The 22,272-nt window shown below is 40.3% G+C and overlaps 1 long non-coding RNA gene across 1 annotated transcript in view; it reads left to right on the top strand.

Annotated features, from left to right (window-relative positions):
- Positions 1-662: 662 nt before the first annotated feature.
- Positions 663-22,272, top strand: part of LOC136794017 (uncharacterized) — a 297,921-nt gene continuing 276,311 nt past the window's right edge. The window contains exon 1 of the long non-coding RNA XR_010840167.1: positions 663-940. This is a non-coding gene — a long non-coding RNA (uncharacterized lncRNA). The remainder of the gene's footprint in view (positions 941-22,272) is intronic.

Raw genomic sequence — 22,272 nt, 5'->3', positions numbered from 1 at the left:
CAGTGTTGAGTTGTCGGAGGTCAGAGGTGGGAGTTTCATGTCAGAAGTTCTGGGCAGCACAAAGTAGTTGTTTGAAAAGCAGCTTCTACTGGGAAATCAACCACTGGCTATGTTGGCTGCTTATATGATGAAAAAAGAAAGGCAGAAAGTACCATGCTGGAAGGCGAGGTCCCCATGGAGACCTCCAATGTTACCTGTTCACATCCCGTGCAGCCTTGTACTTCTTCTAACCGCTGTTGTTTTTTGACTTTTCTATTTGCAGCCACGGGTATCTCTTTTCATGATTTTGCCAGGATTTTTTTCCCCAATTAAAAAAAATTGTGTTAAAATACATGTAACATAAAACTTAACCATATTAACTATTTTAAAGTGTTCAGTTCTGTGGTATTGCTGAATTTTCAACACCAAAGTTTTCAAGATTTCCTGCCTCAGGCCCATGAGGCCAATGGAAGGCAAACAGATTGGCACCTGACATTGTATGAATTAGTCTGAAATTTTAAATTTGTGTTCTAAAAATTCAGACTAACTTCATTTGGATTGTGGTGGTGGTGGTTTAAATGTGAGACTGAAAATAAAACCTGGCTTTGTTGTCAAATATGACATTAAGGGAACGTCACTGGTGTGATAATTCAGATATAAAAGTCTTTGGAACCTCAGGAACGAAACACTCAATCTGCACCGGAGCTGGCTCTCTAAACTGGTGCTGGGTTTGCATTTCGGCTCTTCTAAAGGCAGTGCGTGCAACTGCGTTGCCCTTTATGTCTTCCAAGGTGGTCCTAGGGACCAGCCGTGGGATTCCAGAAGAGTCACTTTTCTGTTCTGTGACGTGGTTCATCCTGCAGATAATGGCAACGTTTTCACATCATGGAGGAGCTGAAGGATTAATGCGATCTGTATGAGTAGTACCATAGAATCGTGCTGTCTTCAGTGGCACTGTCAGGTGGGCTCTCCCTGCTTTGTTCTTACAAAGCATCTTGCGTACCAGGAGTTGTGAATACTTTCTGGATGGTGTGTGTGTGTGGTGTGTGTGTGTGGTGTGTGTGTGTGGTGTGTGTGGTGTGTGGTGTGTGTGTGTGGTGTGTGTGTGTGTGTGTGTGTGGTGTGTGTGTGTGTGTGTGTGTGTGTGTGTAGGAGGGCATGGTGAATGTATACTGTTGCTTTGATTAACCATCTCCCCCCTATTTACTCAACAACTACAACAAACCTAGGTAGTAAAATAAATGTTTTTTTCTGCCCATTCCTGTTATGTTTCCCCTCCCTCTTTTCCTTCTTTCCTCCTTTCTTCCTCTGACGTAGAACCTACAACCTAGCCGACACTGTCTTCTTTAGTAAATATCAGTCTACTTTTTGATCACACCAGTTACTTGTAACTTTCTTTGCAGGCACATTTATTGATCAGATCTGGAGAGAGATACTCTGAAGTTGCTCTGTTTATTATATTTGATGTACTGTAGCTAGGAAATGGGGTTTTTGCTTTTTTAAAAATATTGCAGTCTGTGCTTCCTAATATCCTGCACTTAAAGAACATGATTACTGCTAATTATCATTTAGAAAATTATTTTTTGCTTGATTAGAGATTTTAACTATGTGTACTCAAATCTAGTGGGTCTTCATTATGTGTGTTACTTTCCATTGCACACTGGCTTAAATATTAATATATGGAAATTTAGCTTCATTTGCCATAGCTTTTGATGTCAGAAGCATAATCAGTGTAATTGGCTTAGATTGTTTTTTTCTCCTGTTTGTATTTCATATTATCTAATGTCATTAGTGAGCTGACTACTGAGTGGTAATCTGCATTTCAGAACTGTTTCTCGAGCACATTATTACCATTGATTTTCATTATTTTAATTCCCCTTCAGCCAAGGCAGGCGCTCAAGCTGTGCCATATTATTCAAAGAACTGCTTTTTTCCATTCAGCGAGCAGCTCTTTTTTTAAGAAATTTATTTTATTCACGTATAGTTGATTTACAGTGTTGTGTTAGTTTCTGCTGTACAGCAAGTGATTTGGTTATACATATAGGTACATTCTTTTTCATATTCTTTCTCATTATGGTTTCTGTTTCGGAAAACCCATCAGCATTCTAATAAATGCTGATGTTTTGACTTGGTCTGTGGGCGGCTGAGGGGGGCAACTTGATTTTCGTCGTTGCATATGGGTGAGGGTGGGTAGCCCAAGACTTGTGTGCCTATATTCTGAATGTTGGTTAACATGAGAGCCTCTGGTGCCCAGAGGGAAGCTGGCTGCCTGCTTTGGTCTGTTTGCAGAGACTGAGAGGGGTAATTGATGAGCCCAGAGACTTCTCCAAGCCTGGAGCCAGGGCTCCCCATCCATAGGACTCTGGTGCAGTCTGTTGCTGGTACACTGCAGCCAATACCTCTCTTTGCTCTCCCTGAGGCTGGCTAGTTTGTCTTTTGCCCTTGGAAAATGATTGCTGGACTGACTTAGGGATTGGAATCCAATTTCCTTTCAGTTTTTGAGTATATTCCAAAACTAACTGTAAAAAGAACCCCACATTAAAGTCTAAGTTTGGCTACGGTCAGCCACAGATTCTGCTAACCCTCTGGCTGGGATACTTGTGTTCTATTTAGCTGGTGGTGGTTATTAAGTCGTTTGTTGTTGCACAGAATCTTGAATGTTAAGGCTGCAAGGAAATGACCAGCGCCAGTATTCTGCTTCTGTCTTTTTATACACAAGGAAACAGAAGCATAGAGGGGTCGATGACTGGATTGAGATGACACAGCTACTGAGTGGCAGAGCTGAGTGGGAGAGTCCCCCTTTCCCAGGCAGAGATCTTTGCTTCTTTTTAAAAATTTTTAATTTTCTTTTTTTTTTTTTTCTTTTTTCCGGTATGCGGGCCTCTCACTGTTGTGGTCTCTCCCATTGCGGAGCACAGGCTCCGGACGCGCAGGCTCAGCGGCCATGGCTCACGGGCCCAGCCGCTTCACGGCATGTGGGATCTTCCTGGACCAGGGCACGAACCCGTGTCCCCTTCATCGGCAGGCGGATTCGCAACCACTGTGCCACCAGGGAAGCCCTCTTTTTCTTTTTTAATGAATTTACTTATTTATTTTTGGCTGCGTTGGGTCTTCGTTGCTGCGCGCAGGCTTTCTCTGGGTGTGCGAGCAGGGCCTACTCTTCGTTGCGGTGTGCGGGCTTTTCCTTGCGGTGGCTTCTCTTGTTGCAGAGCATGGGCTCTAGGCGCTTGGGCTTCAGTAGTTGTGGCACGTGGGCTCAGTAGTTGTGGCTTGCTGGCTCTAGAGCGCAGGCTCAGTAGTTGTGGTGCTCGGGCTTAGTTGCTCCGTGGCGTGTGAGGTCTTCCCGGACCTGGGCTTGAACCCGTGTCCCCTGCATTGGCAGGCAGATTCTTAACCAGTGCGTCACCAGGGAAGTCCCTACTTCTTTTTTAAAAAATTGAACTCTAGTTGACTTACAATATTGTGTTAGTTTCAGGTGTACAGCATAGGGATTTGGATTTTTTGCTGATTGCATTCTATTATAGGTTATTACAAGATATTGGGTATATGCTCTTTGCTTCTTAGTGATACCTTGTTACTAGACGATCCAGTGTAGCAACGTATTGTGCACACCTGCTAACTGCACCGTCCATGTGGGTGATTGGCAGCTATATATGTATACATGTAGTTCAGTGTGTTTTGGTGGGGCAGAGGCTTTTATAAGGGAAATGAGAAGACAAAAGGAATGTAATTAAGTGCATGTGTGTATGTGTCTACACACATGTACATGTTAAGGGGTCTAGCAAGGTGATTCTGCCTGAATGTGACCTAAGACAGCTTGGATTAAAGAGTTTTTCTCTCCTTTCTCCTGTTAGGGCACCTCTCCGCTCCTGTAGCACTGGAGAAATACAGTCATTTGGTGCTAAGTGTTCTGAACTCCTCAGAAGGCACTTCTCCCCTGGTTAGCACTTCTCTTCACTGTTTGGTTTGACTCAAGGGTCTGGAAGTGGAGGCAGCTTCCTTGGGGAGGTTGGAGGGGAGAACTGGGCAGGAATTTTCTGTTTGAAGTTTCTATAATAATTAGTTTAGGACCCACCAAAGTGTAATTCCTCATGAATTTAATTATTGTAGGAATTCTTAATTATCCAAAGGGTTTTAAAATGTTTTAATCAAGAAGCCTCCAGGGTGAGTATTTTGGGTTATGTGGCATTAATGTCCATAACTGGCAGTTCTTCTAACAGTTGGTTTAAGTTAATTGGTCTTCATCAAAGAAGGCAAATAAAATTGATCCAAGCAGTATTTTACTGCACATGTCTAGAAACGAGCATCTTAATCCTAAATAATCATTTCCTGCTGTTTCCTCTTTGGTCCCGGCCTCTCCTTGTTTTAATGTGTTGGTTTCTGATACAGGGATATGAGTCAATGTCCTTCCTTCTGACTTATGTGTGAGAGTCTGGGCTCCTGACATACCCAGAATGTGCCTGCCTGACCCCACCTTCCCTGTCAATTCAGTTAAAAGCACCAGGTGAGTGAGCGGCTTGGCACCGTGTAAACCTTGGACCGGCCGGCCGGAACATTTGGAGACTGACTGCATTTTATCTGAGTTGCCAGGGAGCTTTCAAAGTGAATGGACCTGGATACTGAGACTTATTTACCTAGTGAAAAGGACAAAAGGATGGACTAGGTTAGTGACTTTCAGACTCTTGGATTTCACTGACCAATAAAATATCTAAAATGATTTTGAAGACTGACATAGAATTATCAACATTTCTTTTTCCAAGTAAGGGCATTAAAAAAGGATCAAGGGGGCTTCCCTGGTGGCGCAGTGGTTGAGAGTCCGCCTGCCGATGCGGGGGACCTGGGTTTGTGCCCCGGTCCGGGAAGATCCCACATGCTGCGGAGCAGCTAAGCCCCTGAGCCACGGCTGCTGAGCCTGCGCGTCCGGAGCCTGTGCTCCGCAACGGGAGAGGTCAAAGCAGTGAGAGGCCCTCGTACCACAAAAAAGAAAAAAAAATAAAATAAAAAAAAATAAAAAATAAAAAAGGATCAAGGTATCCCCTATTATGACTACCACGTGTGTGTGTGTGTGTGTGTGTGTGTGTGTGTGTGAGAGAGAGAGAGAGAGAGAGAGAGAGAGAGAGAGAAGTTTAACAATAAAGGTCAGCCATTACATTCAATTAAAACAACTCCATGAAAAACTTAATATGGTATATTTATTTTATTTTTTTTTCCATTTCACCAAAGACTGGTAAAAACTGGCATTTAACGACTGAGGCAGGTGACGTTTTAAGAGTCCCTTCTAGGTATAACATTGACTTGAATTTAACTTATCCCTCACTATGACCTAAAGAGCCTTTCATCCTTATTCATTTTTTTCCTTCTAAGTAACTCTTTCCTTGGGTGCATTTTCTCTCTTTCCTCACTCCATCTCTCCTGCTCACTCCCACTTCCTCCTCCTCCCCTTCTGACTGTTTCCCAGGTAATCTCTCAAGGGCAGAAAGGCTATGTGTCAACCACGCTGGGTGCCCCAGTGCAAGGGGCTGGTTTCTCTACTGAATGGGGTGGTGTTCTCCAACCTAGCGAGAGAGCTGCCATATGCAATTCTCATGCTGCAGATTCAAATGTAAAACATCTTTATTTTGCTGACATCATCTGTTCATAGACACTTCTTGGCTGTAATCCTTCAATTAGCTGGGCACCTACCAGGTAGTTTCGTGTTCTAAATATTTTTCTAATTAGTTAGACTCTGCTGTATGAGATGAAATCAAAAAACCTTTCTTCAATCAAGATATATTATGTTGCTGACTTCTCTTCAATCTACTGGGTCTATTACTCTGTCAAAGAAATAGATTAATGGGCTGAAAATTTCACCAGAGCTTGTTTTCTCATGAGGTTTGCTGATCTGACTGCTTTTGTTTGGGTCAGAATTTATAGTAGCTGTAGGTCTGCTTGTTTTTCACTACTTGGCTTTCTAGTTTCAATAAAATATTTCCAAAGTATGCAAGAGTGAGGGGCAATTAAGAATATTTTTATAAATTTTACATATAAGCCTGGTTTTGATATCCATAAAATCAGCTGGTTTGGCTTTTTGATGAAGATTATGTTCAAGTATTCCTCATTCAAATGACTTCTAGGGAACTATTTTATTGGTTAATATGAAACAAAATACTTTTCTTTAATGAACTATAGTCTTGTATTCAAATCGTCATGAAACATAAAATACAGATGGATAGTGGCATGTCAATTTATTTGGCCAGGTGAATTCAAAGACTAGGTAATATCTTTTGACTAATGAAAGAAAATACTGTATAAATTCTTCAAAACTTCAGATAGTTTTTTCTTTTTATTCTGTCTGTAAAAAATGCAATAAACTCTCACTAATTGGGTACCATAATTCCTTCAAACATTTTGGCAGACATTTGGTCAGAGATGGCTTTGATATCTGTGGGGTGTTTAGGATCTTTTATGGTGGAAAATAAAGTTGAACATTCAGGAGATTCTAAGTTGTTCATATAAAAACATTGTGGTCCACATAGTCTAAGAGTTAAAAGACCAACAAATTCATGGTAATGCTGAGATCTGGGCTTAGCCATTTGAATCTGAGAACCGGATTCCCAGGAGAGCATGAGGTCTTTTAAGTTTGTATAAATTCTGTGTTTAAAGTGTTGGGTTTGCTTGAGGGTAACCTACCAGCTTTGGCATCTTCTGAATGCCTCTGCCCTGTTTCAGCAGTAGTATCGTGGACAGAACATTGAACTTGGACAGAGAATCCCTGGACTCAGGTCCTGACAGTGCCTTCCTAGCCACTGACTCTCCGAGTCATGGTCTCTTTGTCTGGGGATGGCAAGCTTTCACTCAGAGGGTTATCATGAAGATTAGAAGACATCGCGTGGAGAAAAATATTTTATGAATTGTGGAGCTCTATACAGATATCAAGTATTTGAAATTGTGTTAATTCTGTCAGAAGCAAGTCTGGTTAACAGTTGATAAGGTTCGACGACATCCGTCCTGCCCTCTACATTTTCACCTAGCAATACGTGGCATGTCTGCAGCATCCCTCCTTGCCTGCTCTGCTATGTTGATTTAATAGCAGTTATGGAGCATCAGTCTTACCGCGTAATTATAATCAGTCTTGTTATGTCACCAAAGGAACTCCCTGTCACGATGGGTACAAAGCTAGGGTTCTAGAGGCTTGATGGTAATCATTTTGACCTCAAAATGTGGGCTGATGTACCCTTCAAGAACTAGAGATAAGAAAATAAGAATTAAAAGCAAGTAAGACTTCTGCCTGAATGTGTCGCCTGGTTGGAGGTGGAGGGGCAAAGAGCATGGAGCCCTGACAGAATGGGAGGCATGTGGAGACACATGCTTTGCTAGTGGTACTGCCGAGCCAGCCGACGGGGCTGCTTGGTGGCAATGAACTCTAGCATATGTTGGGAGCAGAGAGTATACTTAAATGGAGTTAGTTTCAGTTTCTCATTTTCTGGTCACGAGGGATGAGCAAAGCCAGTAGTGTTTTCAGAAAGTCTGACTTATTTTTCAAGCATTTTGGGTTTGGCTAAATTCTATGTGTGGTTTGCCAGCTTTCCTTCTTTAATTATTAGTATTAAACCCATGTGTATGAACTTGAATGGAAACTTAATAGCTATTTAAATATTTATTTACACTTAATTCATCCAAAAGCCATGTTGAGTAAGGGCTGTTATATCTTGTAAGGAATCTTTGAAGACAGTTTATAAATGATCTCTCTTCATAAGATGTAACACCAATTTCACCCCTTCTCTCCCCACAGAGGAATTTGGATTTGGGGATGGTTAGGATGGGATCCCAATTCCAAAGCCATGATGCTTACGGCAGGGTTTGAACAACACGACGTGAGTTCTCACTCTTCTTAATTGCAGCTGACTTTGAGGCAGCTGTTTTGGTAAAATTTCCAAATGGATTTTCAAGAAAGCACATGCTCTTTTAGAAAACATTATTCTCCATCTCTAGGTTTTATGTAAAGTTGCCAGAGCATGGGAAAACAATTTCTGTGGCCCATCATTGGTTTTTTTTTTTTTCCCCCCGCCAAATACGACACACAAGATTGGTTCCAGGCAGCAGGAGATGAGTAAAAAGAGAAATGGTAATTTCCAAATAATTCTTACCTTCTCATTGCCCAGTAATCTATCTGTGTCTCTGGTAGGCTTTTTGCGGTACTAACTACATCAGTATATTGATTGAAAGGAACAGGCATTATCTGTTAATGACAGAATAATGGTGTTATTTTGCTCTGGTCAGAAGGTACTATTCTATTCATAACAGTTTGTTCTGAGATGACAGTGGGAGGGGCACCTGGGGTCACAAATGTTAGAGCTGAGGGTAGAGGTGGGGGGGGACACTTAGTGATTGTCTAGTCAAGGTCCCCTGTTCTCAAAGGGTTTGAAATATTAAATGAAACAAATATAAACTTAGGCACATGTTAGGTATAGAATGCTTTTGGATTAATGCATTTAAAGATCAAGCTCTTTTTATGGTTAAGGAATTGGAAGTATTACGTTGCAATGAATATCTAGAAAAGAAGTGCAGCTGTTTTTTTTTAGGCCTTTTCCTCTCTGTCCTTTGTCTATGCACCAGAGCTGTGTTTCCTTGAATTGAGAATGAATTTTTTTTTGTGTGTGTGTGATATGCGGGCCTCTCACTGTTGTGGCCTCTCCCGTTGCGAAGCACAGGCTCGGGACGCGCAGGCTCAGCGGCCATGGCTCACGGGCCCAGCCGCTCCGCGGCATGTGGGATCTTCCCAGACCAGGGCACGAACCCACGTCCCCTGCATCGGCAGGCGGACTCTCAACCACTGCGCCACCAGGGAAGCCCTGTTTTTGTTTTTTGATCCCACATATAAGTGAGATCATATAGTATTTGTCTCTCTTATCTGACTGATTTCACTTAGCTTAATGCCCTCAAGGTCCATCCATGATGTGGCAAATAGCAGGATTCCATTTTTTTTAAATGGCTGAATAATATTCTATTGTATGTATACACCATATCTTTACCCATTCATCCATCGATGGACACTTAAGCTGTTTCCATATCTTGGCTATGATAAATGGAGCTGCAGTGAACATGGGGATGCATATATCTTTTTGAGTTAGTGTGTTCCTTTTCTTTGGATAAATACCCAGAAGTGGAATTGCTGAATTGTATGGTAGTTCTATTTTTAATTTTTCGAGGAAACTCTATACTGTTCTCCATAGTGGCTGCACCAACTTACATTCCCACCAACAGTGCACAAGAGTTCCCTTTCCTCCACATCCTTGCCAACACTTATTATTACTTGTCTTTTTGATAATAACATAGCATTCTAAGAGGTGTGAGGTGATATTTCATTGTGGCTTTGATTTGCATTTCTCTAATGATTAGTGACATGGAGCATCTTTTCATGTACCTGTTGGACATTTGTATGTCTTCTTTGAAAAAATGTCTATTCAGATCCTCTGCTCATTTTTTAATTGTATTATTATTATTTTTTTTGCTATTGAGTTATATGAGTTCTTTAGTTCTTTATGTATTTTGGATATTGACTCATCAGATATATGATTTACAAATATTTTCTCTCATTCAGTCGGTTGTCTTTTCATTTTGTTGATGGTTTTCTTTGTTGTGCAGAAGCTTTTTAGTTTGATGTAGTCCCTCCCACTTGTTTATTTTTGCATTTGCTGCCTTTGTTTTTGGAGTCACATCCAAAGGCAGATGTCAAGGAGCTTACTGCCTGTGTTTTCTTCTAGGAGTTTTATGGTTTCAGGTCATACATTCAAGTCTTTAATTCATGTGGAGTTAATTTTTGTGCATGGTGTAAGAAAGTAGTCTAGCTTCAAGATACAATACTGCCCCTCTTTTTCAAGTTTTTGCTTTCTGAGGTTTCAGTTACCTATGGTCAACCTCAGTCCAAAAATATTAGATGGGGAAATTCCAGAAATAATCAATTCATCAGTTTTAAATTGTGTGCCATTCTGAGTCATATGGTGAAATCTCACACCACCCTGGTCTGTCCCGCTCGGGATTTGAATCACCCCTTTGTCCAGCATATCTACCCCGTAGTCACTTAGCAGCCATTTTGGTTATCAGATCAACTGTGTGATATCACAGGTGCTTGTGTTCAAGTCACCTTATTTTACTTAACAGTGGCCCCAAAGCCCAAGCATAGTGATGCTGGCAATTCGGATGTGCCAAAGAATAGCTATAAAGTGCTTCCTTTAAGAGAAAAGATGAAAGTTCTCAACTTGATAAGGACAGGAAAACAATCACATACTGAGTTTGCTAAGATGTATGGTAAGAGCAAATCTTCTATCTGTGAAATTGTGAAGAGAAAAAGAAATTTGTTTTAGTTTTGCTGTCCCGTCTCAAACTGCAAAATTATGACCACAGTACATGGTAAGCACTTACTTAAGACGGGAAAGGCATTAAATTTGTATAATAAGGTATTTTGAGAGAGAGAGAGACCACATTCAAATAACTTTTTTTTATACTATATTGTTCTATTTTATTATTAGTTATTGTTGTTAGTCTCTTACTGTGCTTAATTTATAAATTAAACTGTATGTATATGAAAAAACATAGTTACTGTCCATGGTTTCAGGCATCTCCTGGGGGGTCTTGGAATGTATACCCCTTGGGTAAGGGGAGACAATTGTATAGAACATTTCTATCACCACCAGGATCCCTCAAGTTGTCCTTTTATAGCCACACCCACTTCCCTTCTACCCTCACCCCTTCCTTAACCTTTGGCAACCACTAATCTGTCCTTCATTTACATTTTTTTTCATTTCAAGAACATTATATAAATGGAAATATATAGTATGTAACCTTTGAGGATTGACTTTTGCCATTCAGCATAATTCTATGGAGATTCATTCAGGTTGCTGCATGTATCAATAGTATATTCCTTTTTTATTGCTAAGTAATATTCCACATTATGGTTATAACACAGTTTAAAGGACATATAGGGTTATAAAATTTCCATTTGGCTTTTAAAAAATTCTATTTCTTTAGTGAGTCTTTCTATTTCTTTGCGGAGACTCTATTTTTTCATTGGTTTCAAGTATGTTCATAATTGCTGGTTGAAACATTTGATGATGGCTGCTTTAACATCTTCATCAGACAGTTCAAACAGCTCTGTCATCTCAGTGTTGTTGGCATCTGTTGATTGTCTTTTCTCATCAGTTTGTGGTCTTCCTGGTTCTTGGTATGATGAGTGATTTTTGATTGAAGCCTGTACATTTTGGGTACTGTGCTGTGAGATTCTGAATTTTATTCAGACCTTCTGTTTTAGCTGGCTTTGTCTGCTGCCGTTCCAGCAGGCAAAGGGGAGAAAGCACCTCATTATTAGCAGGTGGAAATCCTGCTTTCTGCACTGTACCTCTGTTGACACCCAAGGGCTCTTCTTATAACTGTAGGAAGGTGTGGGAGCTGAGACAACCCACCTTATACCTCCCTGGCTGGGAAAGGATGTAGGGTTGCATTATTACTGCTCCCCACATGGTCTTCAATGGCAGCATGAGTAGCCTTGTAACTGCTAGTGACAATGGTCATGATGCACATCCTGACTCTCCACTAGGTCTCCTTTGCCATCTCTCATGGAGGATGGTGGGATGCCTCAATAGTGCTGGCTGAGGTGGAGGTCCAGGCTGTCCACGTGGTCTCTATGTCTAAGAGTGAGGGTGGGATTTGTAATCATTCAGCAGGAATGAAAGTCCTGCTTCCGTGCTTTGCACCTCATTACAACCTCCAGAGGGTGAAAGTCTAGTCTCCCCTCAACCTTTGTTGGCATGGGTTGGGGTAGGGCCATATTTATTCTGTGGTGTTTGGTTGGAATAGGGCAGTTATTGTCTAAAAGTTTTCTGTCTTACTAGGCTGCCCTTTTCCTGGTCCTTTGGCTAAAGAGAGCTGGCCTTTGTTGTTGTTTGGGTTCACATCTGCCAGTGTTTCTGGGTTGCTAGCTTCTTCAGCTCCCAGTCTGAGATAGATGAGGCAAAAGACAACCCAGGAAACTTACCCCCATTTTGTTCCTTGGGTCATGAGCTCCCTAACATTTTTGCTTTCTCTCTACCTTTTGGAGTCAGTTTTATATAGCAAGTTTGGGCTTTTCTGGTGGTAGTTAGTGAGAGGAATAAGGAAAAATAAATTTATTCTACCTTCCCATGTTTACATGTTAAACAGGAGAGGGAGTGGTGACATTGGTGTCAGAGAATCAGAGTATTTTTTATGATTCCTGTTTATTGGGAGAGGCGAGTTTTGTTTTGTTTTCAACTGTCATGCTTGAGTCAAACATTTAATATAACTGTTATTGCTTTCTAACCCCCCTTCTCAGCTCCAGTGCTCGCCATGTTTCACTTTTCAGGAAGACCAGTCTTTTGCAGCTTGGCACGTTCTGGCCAGCCCTTCCAGAAGTAAGCACCGGGAGATGAGGTCACAGCCTTTGGGAAGGCTCTTATTTTCTGACCGTTCTAATCTCTACTGCCAGCATGCCTTCACTCTTTATAGGCGTTATGGTTTATCGGTAATTTTATTTTGTCACTTAACTCTGAAAAGGGTTTTGTGTGGCAGTACGTTTCTCATGGATCACATTTTGCGCCCTTTAAAAACAATCATAATCACTAAAGCTCTCTTTGGAAGACCAATTTTTAACTCTGCTCTTAGCTTTGTCTTGAGAACCTGTATTTACACCTTCATACATACACATACACATGAACGGAGGCTTCAACCTAAAAACTGGCTGTTAGCATCTACATTTTATTGAACCAATAAATTGTGAGTTGAACATTTTAGTCAAATTGAATGCCAAGTGTTTCATTTCGGACCCTGGTGCCCATATTGACAGGACTTTAAATCTATGACTTGTGCATGTGGAGCTTGTTAGATGTTTGTAGTTGGAAAGAGCCAAATGTCAATGGCACCTTTGGTCCGTGGAGAGACCCAGAAGAGCCAGCACTTCCCCAGCCTCCGTGAGGCAGGAACTGGCACCAGGGGGCCAGGTCCCCACAGGTGTGGGTTGTATAAGAAAGGCCTTGGCCAGGGGCAGGTTGGCTGGGCTTATAGTTACATGGTTTCTCCTAATTCATCTCCAAGGTATAAGGACCAGCATTTCTCTAGAGTAGCACTGTCCAGTGGAAATTCCTGTGATGGTGGGATGCTCCATAACTGTGCTGTTCAACATGTAGCTGCTCACCACGTGTGGCTATGGAGCATGTGAAATGTGGCTAGTGCAATGGAGAAACTGAATTTTTATTTGATTTAATATTAATCAATTAAACATTTTCATTTTAATAGGCACATATGCCTAATGATTTCTGTTTTGAACAGCCCACTTTGAGAGCCAAGCCAGATGTGAAGAACTATAAGGAATCAGTTCCATTTGGTACCCATAATTACCAGAGCGATGATTTTTTATTTCATTCATTCATTTACCCATCCATCCATCTACGCACCCACCCACTCACCCACCCACTGACCCCTGAAGTATACATTAAGCATTCCTACAGGAAGGCACTGCGATTATCATGGAGGATACAGAGGCATATGCGATTCCCAGCCCTCTTTCTGGTTTAAAATATCCGATTCACCCAGCTAGGTCCTATAGACTCTGCACAAAATGTCATGAGAAGACATGGACAGTGGATTCCATCTTGGCTGTGCCACCTCCTTGGGCATGCTACTTCATCTCTCTGAGCCTCAATTGCTTCATCTATAAATTAAACTTAAAACCCACCTGTGATGGTTAATTTTATGTGTCACCTTGGCTGGACCATGATATCCAGATATGTGGTTAAACATTATTCTGATTGTTTCTGTGAAAGTGCTTTTCGAGGAGATTTACATTTAATTTTGTGGACTTTGAGTAAAGCAGATCACACTCCATATTGTAGGTGGGTCCCATTCAGTCAGCTGAAGGCTTAAATAGAACAAAAAGCTGATCTTTGCTGAACAAGAGGGAGTTCTTCCAGCAGACTGCCTTTGGACCAGAACTGAGACTCTTTCCTCTGTCTCCAGGCTGTAGGTCTCCTCCATCACATCTTAGACTCACCAGGCCTCTGCAATTGTGTGAGCCAGTTGTCCTGCCAGACTGTATACAGTGGGGAGGAAATTAATCCCAAGAGACTGGGTTGCTGTTAGGAAGTGGAAATGGATTCCAAGAAGACTGTCAACAAACATCCTCTACAACTGTGCTACTCGGAGTGCAGTCTGCAGACTGGGACAGGTCTGCAAACCTCTGTTTCACAGTCTGTGATGCAGTAAGCTCAGTACTTGAGAATGGGTGTTTAGAAATTTACAGTTTGACAAAAGAAACTTTATATTCATTTAATCTAATAATAAAGAGTTTGGTCTTGTATTAGGTAGGTCTTTTGTGTTTCATTATTTCTAGATGCTAATTTTTATTGTATATTACAATAGTATCAGTCAGTGAAGGATTTTTTTTCCCAGCTTAAGAATTAAGGTATAGAGGGTGGAGTCAAGATGGCATACTAGGAGGATGCGGAACCTGTGTCTTCTCACAACTAGGACACCTACTAGGCACCGGTGGGGGATCACGGACACCTAAGGGGACAGGAGGAACCCACAGTGACTGGCTTGCGGGACCTTGGTTCCCAGGTCCTGTGGTGGGAGCTCCAAGTCCAAACCGCTGGACTAACAGAGAATCTCAGACCCTAGGGGATATCAACTGGAGTGAGAGTTCCTGGAGGTCCTCATCTCAGCACCAAGACTGAGCTCTATCCTATTGCCTGCAAACTCCAGTGCAGGATGTCTCAGGCCAAACAACCAGTAAGACAGGAATATAGCACCACCCATAAAAAAAAAAAAAAAAAAAAAAAAAAAGAAAAAAAAATATGTTACACATGAAGGAGCAAGGTAAAAACCTACAAGACCAAGTAACTGAAGACGAAATAGGCAACCACCTGAAAAAGAATTCAGAGTAATGATAGTAAAGATGATCCAAAATCTCGGAAACAGAATGGAACACAGTTACTGAAATTAAAAATACTCCAGAAAGAATCAATAGCAGAATAACTGAGGCAGAAGAACGTATAAGTGAGCTGGAAGATAAAATGGTGGAAATAACAGCCAGGGAACAGAATAAAGAAAGAGACTGAAAAGAATTGAGGACCGTCTCAGAGACCTCTGGGACAACCTTAAATGCACCAACATTCGAATTATAGTGCTCCCAGAAGAAGAAGAGAAAAAGAAAGAGTCTGAGAAAATATTCGAAGAGATTATAGTGGAAAACTTCCCTAACATGCAAAAGGAAATAGTCAATCAAGTCCAGGAAGCACAGAGAGTACCATACAAGATAAACTCAAAGAGAAATATACCGAGGGCTTCCCTGGTGGCGCAGTGGTTGAGAGTCCGCCTGCCGATGCAGGGGACACGGGTTCGTGCCCCGGTCCGGGAAGATCCCACATGCCGTGGAGCAGCTGGGCCCGTGAGCCATGGCCGCTGAGCCTGCGCGTCCAGAGCCTGTGCTCCGCAATGGGAGAGGCCACAACAGTGAGAGGCCCGCGTACCGCAAAAAAAAAAAAAAAAAAAAAGAAATATACCGAGACACATATTAATCAAACTATCAAAAATTAAATACAAAGAAAATATATTAAAAGCAGCAAGGGAAAAGCAAAAAATAACATACAAGGGAATCCCTATAAGGTTAACAGCTGATTTTTCAGCAGAATCTGTGCAAGACAGAAGGGAGTGGCAGGACATATTTAAAGTGATGGAAAGGAAAAACCTACAACCAAGATTACCCAGCAAGGGTCTCATTCAGATTTGAAGGAGAAATTAAAACTTTTACAGATAAGCAAAAGTTAAGAGAATTCAGCACCACCAAGCCATCTTTATAGCAAATGCTAAAGGAACTTCCCTAGGCAGGAAATACAAGAGAAGGAAAAGACCTACAAAAACAAACCAAAAACGATTAAGAAAATGGTAATAGGAACATACATATCAATAATTACCTTAAATGTAAATGGATTAAAAGCTCTAACCAAAAGGCATAGACGGGCTGAATGGATACAAAACCAAGACCCATACATATGCTATCTACAGGAGACCACTTCAGACCTAGGGACACATACAGACTGAAAATGAGGGGATGGAAAAAAATATTCCATGCAAATGGAAATCAAAAGAAAGCTGGAGTAGCAATTCTCGTATCAGACAAAGTAAACTTTAAAATAAAGACTGTTACAAGAGACAAAGAAGGACACTACATAATGATCAAGGGATCAATCCAAGAAGAAGATATAACAGTTGTAAATATTTATGCACCCAACATAGCAGCACCTCAATACATAAGGCAAATGCTAACAGCCATAAAAGGGGAAATCAACAGTAACACAATAATAGTAGGGGACTTTTAACACCCTACTTTCACCGGTGGACAGATCATCCAAAATGAAAATAAATAAGGAAACACAAGCTTTAAATGACACACTAAACATGATGGACTTAATTAATATTTATAGGGCATTCCATCCAAAAACAACAGAATACACGTTTTCCTCAAGAGCTCATGGAACATTCTCCAGGATAGACCATATCTTGGGTCACAAATTAAGCCTTGGTAAATTTAAGAAAATTGAAATTGTATCAAGAAGTATCTTTTCCGACTACAATGCTATGAGATTAGATATCAGTTACAAGAAAAAAAGTACAAAGACATGGAGGCTAAACAATATGCTACTAAATAACCAAGAGATCACTGAAGAAATCAAAGAGGAAATAAAAAAAATACCTAGAAACAAATGACAATGAAGACATGACGACCCAAAACCTATGGGGTGCAGCAAAAACAGTTCTAAGAGGGAAGTTTATAACAATACAATCCTACCTCAAGAAATAAGACACATCTCAAATAAACAGCCTAACCTTACATCTAAAGCAATTAGAGAAAGAAGAACAAAAAACCCCCCCAAAGTTAGCAGAAGGAAAGAAATCAGAAAGATCAAATCAGAAATAAATGAAAAAGAAATGAAGGAAACAAAAGCAAAGATCAATAAAACTAAAAGCTGGTTCTTTGAGAAGATAAACAAAATTGATAAACCAATAGCCAGACTCATCAAGAAAAAGAGGGAGAAGACTCAAATCAACAGAATTAGAAATGAAAAAGGAGAGGTAACAACTGACACTACAGAAATATAAAGGATCACGAGAGATTACTACAAGCAACTATATACCAATAAAATGGACAACCTGGAAGAAATGGACAAATTCTTAGAAAAGCACAACCTTCCGAGACTGAACCAGGAAGAAATAGAAAATATAAACAGACCAATCACAAGCACTAAATTAAAACTGGGATTAAAAATTTTCCAACAAACAAAATCCCAGGACCAGATGGCTTCACAGGCGAATTCTATCAAACATTTAGAGAAGAGCTAACACCTGTCCTTCTCAAACTCTTCCAAAATATAGCAGAGGGAAGAACACTCTCAAACTCATTCTATGAGGCCACCATCATGACCCTGATACCAAAACCAGACAAAGATGTCATAAAGAAAGAAAACTACATGCCAGTATCACTGATGGACACAGATGCAAAAATCCTCAACAAAATACTAGCAAACAGAATCCAACAGCATATTAAAAGGATCATACACCATGACCAAGTGGGGTTATCCCAGGAATGCAAGGATTCTTCAGTATATGCAAAATCAATGTGATACACCATATTAAAAAATTAAAGGATAAAAACCATATGATAATCTCAATAGATGCAGAGAAAGCTTTTGACAAAATTCAACACCCATTTATGATAAAAACTCTCCAGAAAGTAGGCATAGAGGGAACCTATCTCAACATAATAAAGGCCATATATGACAAACTCACAGCCAACATCGTTCTCAATGGTGAAAAACTGAAACCATTTCCTCTAAGATCAGGAACAAGACAAGGTTGCCCACTCTCACCACTATTATTCAACATAGTTTTGGAAGTTTAAGCCACAGGAATCAGAGAAGTAAAAGAAATAAAAGGAATCCAAATTGGAAAAAAAGAAGTAAAACTGTCACTGTTTGCAGATGAGATGACATTATACATAGAGAATCCTAAAGATGCTACCAGAAAACTACTAGAGCTAATCAATGAATTTGGTAGAGTAGCAGGATACAGAAATTTCTTGCATTCCTATACACTAATGATGAAAAATCTGAAAGGGAAATTAAGGAAACACTCCCATTTACCATTGCAACAAAAAGAATAAAATACCTAGGAATAAACCTACCCAAGGAGACAAAAGACCTGTATGAAGAAAACTATAAGACACTGATGAAGGAAATTAAAGATGATACAAACAGATGGAGAGATACACCATGTTCTTGGATTGGAAGAATCAACATTGTGAAAATGACTGTATTACCCAAAGCAATATACAGATTCAATGCAATCCCTATCAAACTACCACTGGCATTTTTCACAGAACTAGAACAACAAATTTCACAATTTGTATGGAAACACAAAAGACGCTGAATAGTCAAAGCAATCTTGAGAAAGAAAAATGGAGCTGGAGCAATCAGGCTCCCTGACTTTAGACTATAGTACAAAGCTACAGTAATCAAGACAGTGTGGTACTGGCACAAAAAACAGAAATATAGAGCAAGGGAACAGGATTGAAAGCCCAGAGATAAACCCATGCACATATGGTCACCTTACCTTTGATAAAGGAAGCAATAGTATACTATAGAGGAAAGACAGCCTCTTCAATAAGTGGTGCTGGGAAAACTAGACAGCTACATTTAAAAGAATGAAATTAGAACACTTCCTAATACCATACACAAAAATAAACTCAAAATGGATTAAAGACCTAAATGTAAGGCCAGAGACTATAAAACTCTTAGTGGAAAAGCTAGGCAGAACACTCTATGACATAAATCACAGCAAGATCCTTTTTGACCTACCTCCTAGAGAAATGGAAATAAAAACAAAAGTAGGGCTTCCCTGGTGGCGCAGTGGTTGAGAATCCGCCTGCGGATGCAGCGGACACGGGTTCGTTCCCCGGTCTGGGAAGATCCCACATGCCGTGGAGCGGCTGGGCCCGTGAGCCATGGCAGCTGAGCCTGCGTGTCCAGAGCCTGTGCTCCGCAAAGGGAGAGGCCACAGCAGTGAGAGGCCCGCGTACCACCAAAAACAAAAACAAAAACAAAAAACCAAAAGTAAACAAATGGGACCTAATGAAACTTAAAAGCTTTTGCACAGCAAAGGAAACCATAAAAAAGACCAAAAGACAACCCTCAGAATGGGAGAAAATATTTGCAAATGAAGCAACTGACAAAGGATTAATTTCCAAAATATATAAGCAGCCCATGCAGCTCAATGTCAAAAAAACAAACAACCCAATCCAAAAATGGGCAGAAGACCTAAATAGACATTTCTCCAAAGAAGGTTTACTGATTGCCAACAAACACATGAAAAGATACTGAACATTGCTAACCATTAGAGAAATGCAAATCAAAACTATGTGTGAGGTATACCTCACACTGGTCACAATGGCCATCGTCAAAACATCTGCAAACAATAAATGCCGAAAAGGGTGTAGAGAAAAGGGAACCCTCCTGCACTGTTGGTGGGAATGTAACTTGATACAGCCACTATGGAGAACAGTATGGAGGTTCCTCAAAAAACTAAAAATAGAACTACCGTATCACTCAGCAATCCCACTACTGGGTATATACCCTGAGAAAACCATAATTCAAAAAAGAGTCATGTACCACAGTGTTCATTGTAGCACTATTTACAATGGCCAGGACATGGAAGCAACCTAAGTTTCCATCGACAAATGAATGGATAAAGAAGTCATGGCACATATATATAATGGAATATTACTTAGCCATAAAAAGAAATGAAGTTGAGTTATTTGTAGTGAGGTGGGTGGACCTAGCATCTGTCATTACAGAGTGAAGTAAGTCAGAAAGAGAAAAACAAATACCGTATGCTAACACATATATATGGAATCTAAAAAAAAAATCGTTCTGATGAACCTAGGGGCAGGACAGGAATAAAGATGCAGACGTAGAGAATGGACTTAAGGACATGGGGAGGGGGAAGGGTAAGCTGGGACACAGTGAGAGAGTGGCATTGACATATACACACTACCAAATGTAAAATAGATAGCTAGTGGGAAGCAGCTGCATCGCACAGGGAGATCAGCTTGGTGCTTTGCAACCACCTAGAAGGATGGGATAAGGAGGATGGGAGGGACATGCAAGAGGGAGGGGATATAGGAACTTATGCATATAGCTGATTCACTTTATTATACAGCAGAAACCAACACATTGTAAAGCAATTATACTCCAATAAAGATGTTAGAAAAAAAAAGAATTAAGTTATAATCTACTTACAGTAAAAGTCACCCTTTGTAGTGTGAATTTTGGCAAATGTATACAGTTTTGTGGCCACAGTGAAGATATAGAAGGGTTCCATCAGCCCCTAAAATATCTTTCTGCCCCCTTGTAATCAACCCCTTCTAGCATCTCCAGACTCTGACAACCGTTGATCTGTTTTCTGTTCCTATAGTTTGCTTTTGCAAAAGTACCATATAAAGGGAGTCATTCATTTTGTAGCCTTTAAATAAATTATTTAAAAAATTTTATATTTTATTTTATTTTTGTTCAATATTGCCATTTATTTTATTTTATTTAAAAATTTTTATTGGAGTATAGTTGATTTACAATGTTGTGTTAGTTTCAGGTGTACAGCAAAGTGAATGAGTTATACATATACATATATCCACTCTTTTTTACATTATTTTAGGTCATCACAGAGTATTGAGTAGAGTTCCCTGTGCTATACAGTATGTCTTTATTAGTTATCTACTTTTTAATTGAGATATAATTTTCATATAACATATTGATTTCAGGTATACAACATAACAATTTGATATTTGATTTGACATTTGTATGTAGCCTTTTCAATCTGTCTTCTCTTAGCATGATACATTTGAGATTCCTCCATATTGTTGTTCCTGTAATTACTTTGTTTCTTTTGACTGCAGAGTAGTATCCTATGGACATTCTGGAATTTGTTTGTCAATTCCCCAGTTGAGATACATTCGAGTTGTTTCTAGTTTTTGGTAATTTTGAATAAAGCCAGTATAAACATTTGTGTCTAGGTTTTTGTATGAACATATGTGAACATTCCACTTGAGTAAATACCTAGGAGGGAATTGCTGGGTCATATGACAGTCTATGTTTAAATTTATAAGAAACTGCAAAAAGATTTTCCAAATTGGCTATACCATATTACATTCCAGCCAGAAGTGCTCCATATCCTTGCGAACACTGGTTACTGTTGGTTTTTAAAATTTCGGCCTTTGTAATAGACTCTCATTATGTTGGTTTTTTTTTTTTTTGCGGTGCGCAGGCCTCTCACTGTTGTGGCCCCTCCGGTTGCGGAGCACAGGCTCCGGACGCGCAGGCTCAGCGGCCACGGCTCACGGGCCTAGCCGCTCCATGGCATGTGGGATCTTCCCGAACCGGGGCACAAACCTGTGTCGCCTGCATCGGCAGGCGGACCCTCAACCGCTGCGCCACCAGGGAAGCCCTCTCATTATGTTTTTGATTCATATTTTACTAATGATGTTGAACATCTTTTTATGTGATTATTTGGCATCTGTATATCTTTGGTGAAGTGTCTGTTCGAATCTTTTGCTGATTACAAAAAATGACGTTGTTTTCCTATTATTGAGTTGTGAGACTTCTTTATGTCGTCTGGATACAAGTACTTTATCTGCTGTGCTTTACAAACATTTTTTCCCAGACTGTCTCATCTTTTCATTATCTTAACAGTGCCTTTTGAAGAGCAGGAGTTCCTAATTTTTATTGTATTTTATTTATTTATTTATTTTTTTTTTGTGGTACGCGGGCCTCTCACTGTTGTGGCCTCTCCCATTGCGGAGCACAGGCTCCGGACACGCAGGCTCAGCGGCCATGGCTCATGGGCCTAGGCGCTCCGCAGCGTGTGGGATCTTCCCGGACCGGGACACGAACCCATGTCCCCTGCATCGGCAGGTGGATTCTCAACCACTCCGCCACCAGGGAAGCCCTAGGAGTTCCTAATTTTGATGAACTCTAATTTTTCAATTTTTCTCTTCATGCATCATGGTTTTGGTGTCATATTCCATTTTCTAGAAGTTTTTTAGTTCTAGATTTTGCATTTAGTCTATGATTTATTTTGAAGTAATTAAAAAAAATTTATTGGAGTATAATTGATTTACAATGTTGTGTTAGTTTCTGCTGTGAAGCAAAGTGAATCAGTTATATATATACATGTACTCACTCTTTTTTAGATTCTTTT

Source organism: Kogia breviceps, chromosome 4 (genome assembly GCF_026419965.1).
Source record: "Kogia breviceps isolate mKogBre1 chromosome 4, mKogBre1 haplotype 1, whole genome shotgun sequence".
Lineage (NCBI taxonomy): Eukaryota > Metazoa > Chordata > Mammalia > Artiodactyla > Physeteridae > Kogia > Kogia breviceps.
The sequence above is the reverse complement of the archived record's forward strand: the minus strand, read 5'-3'. Positions and strand labels throughout refer to the sequence as shown.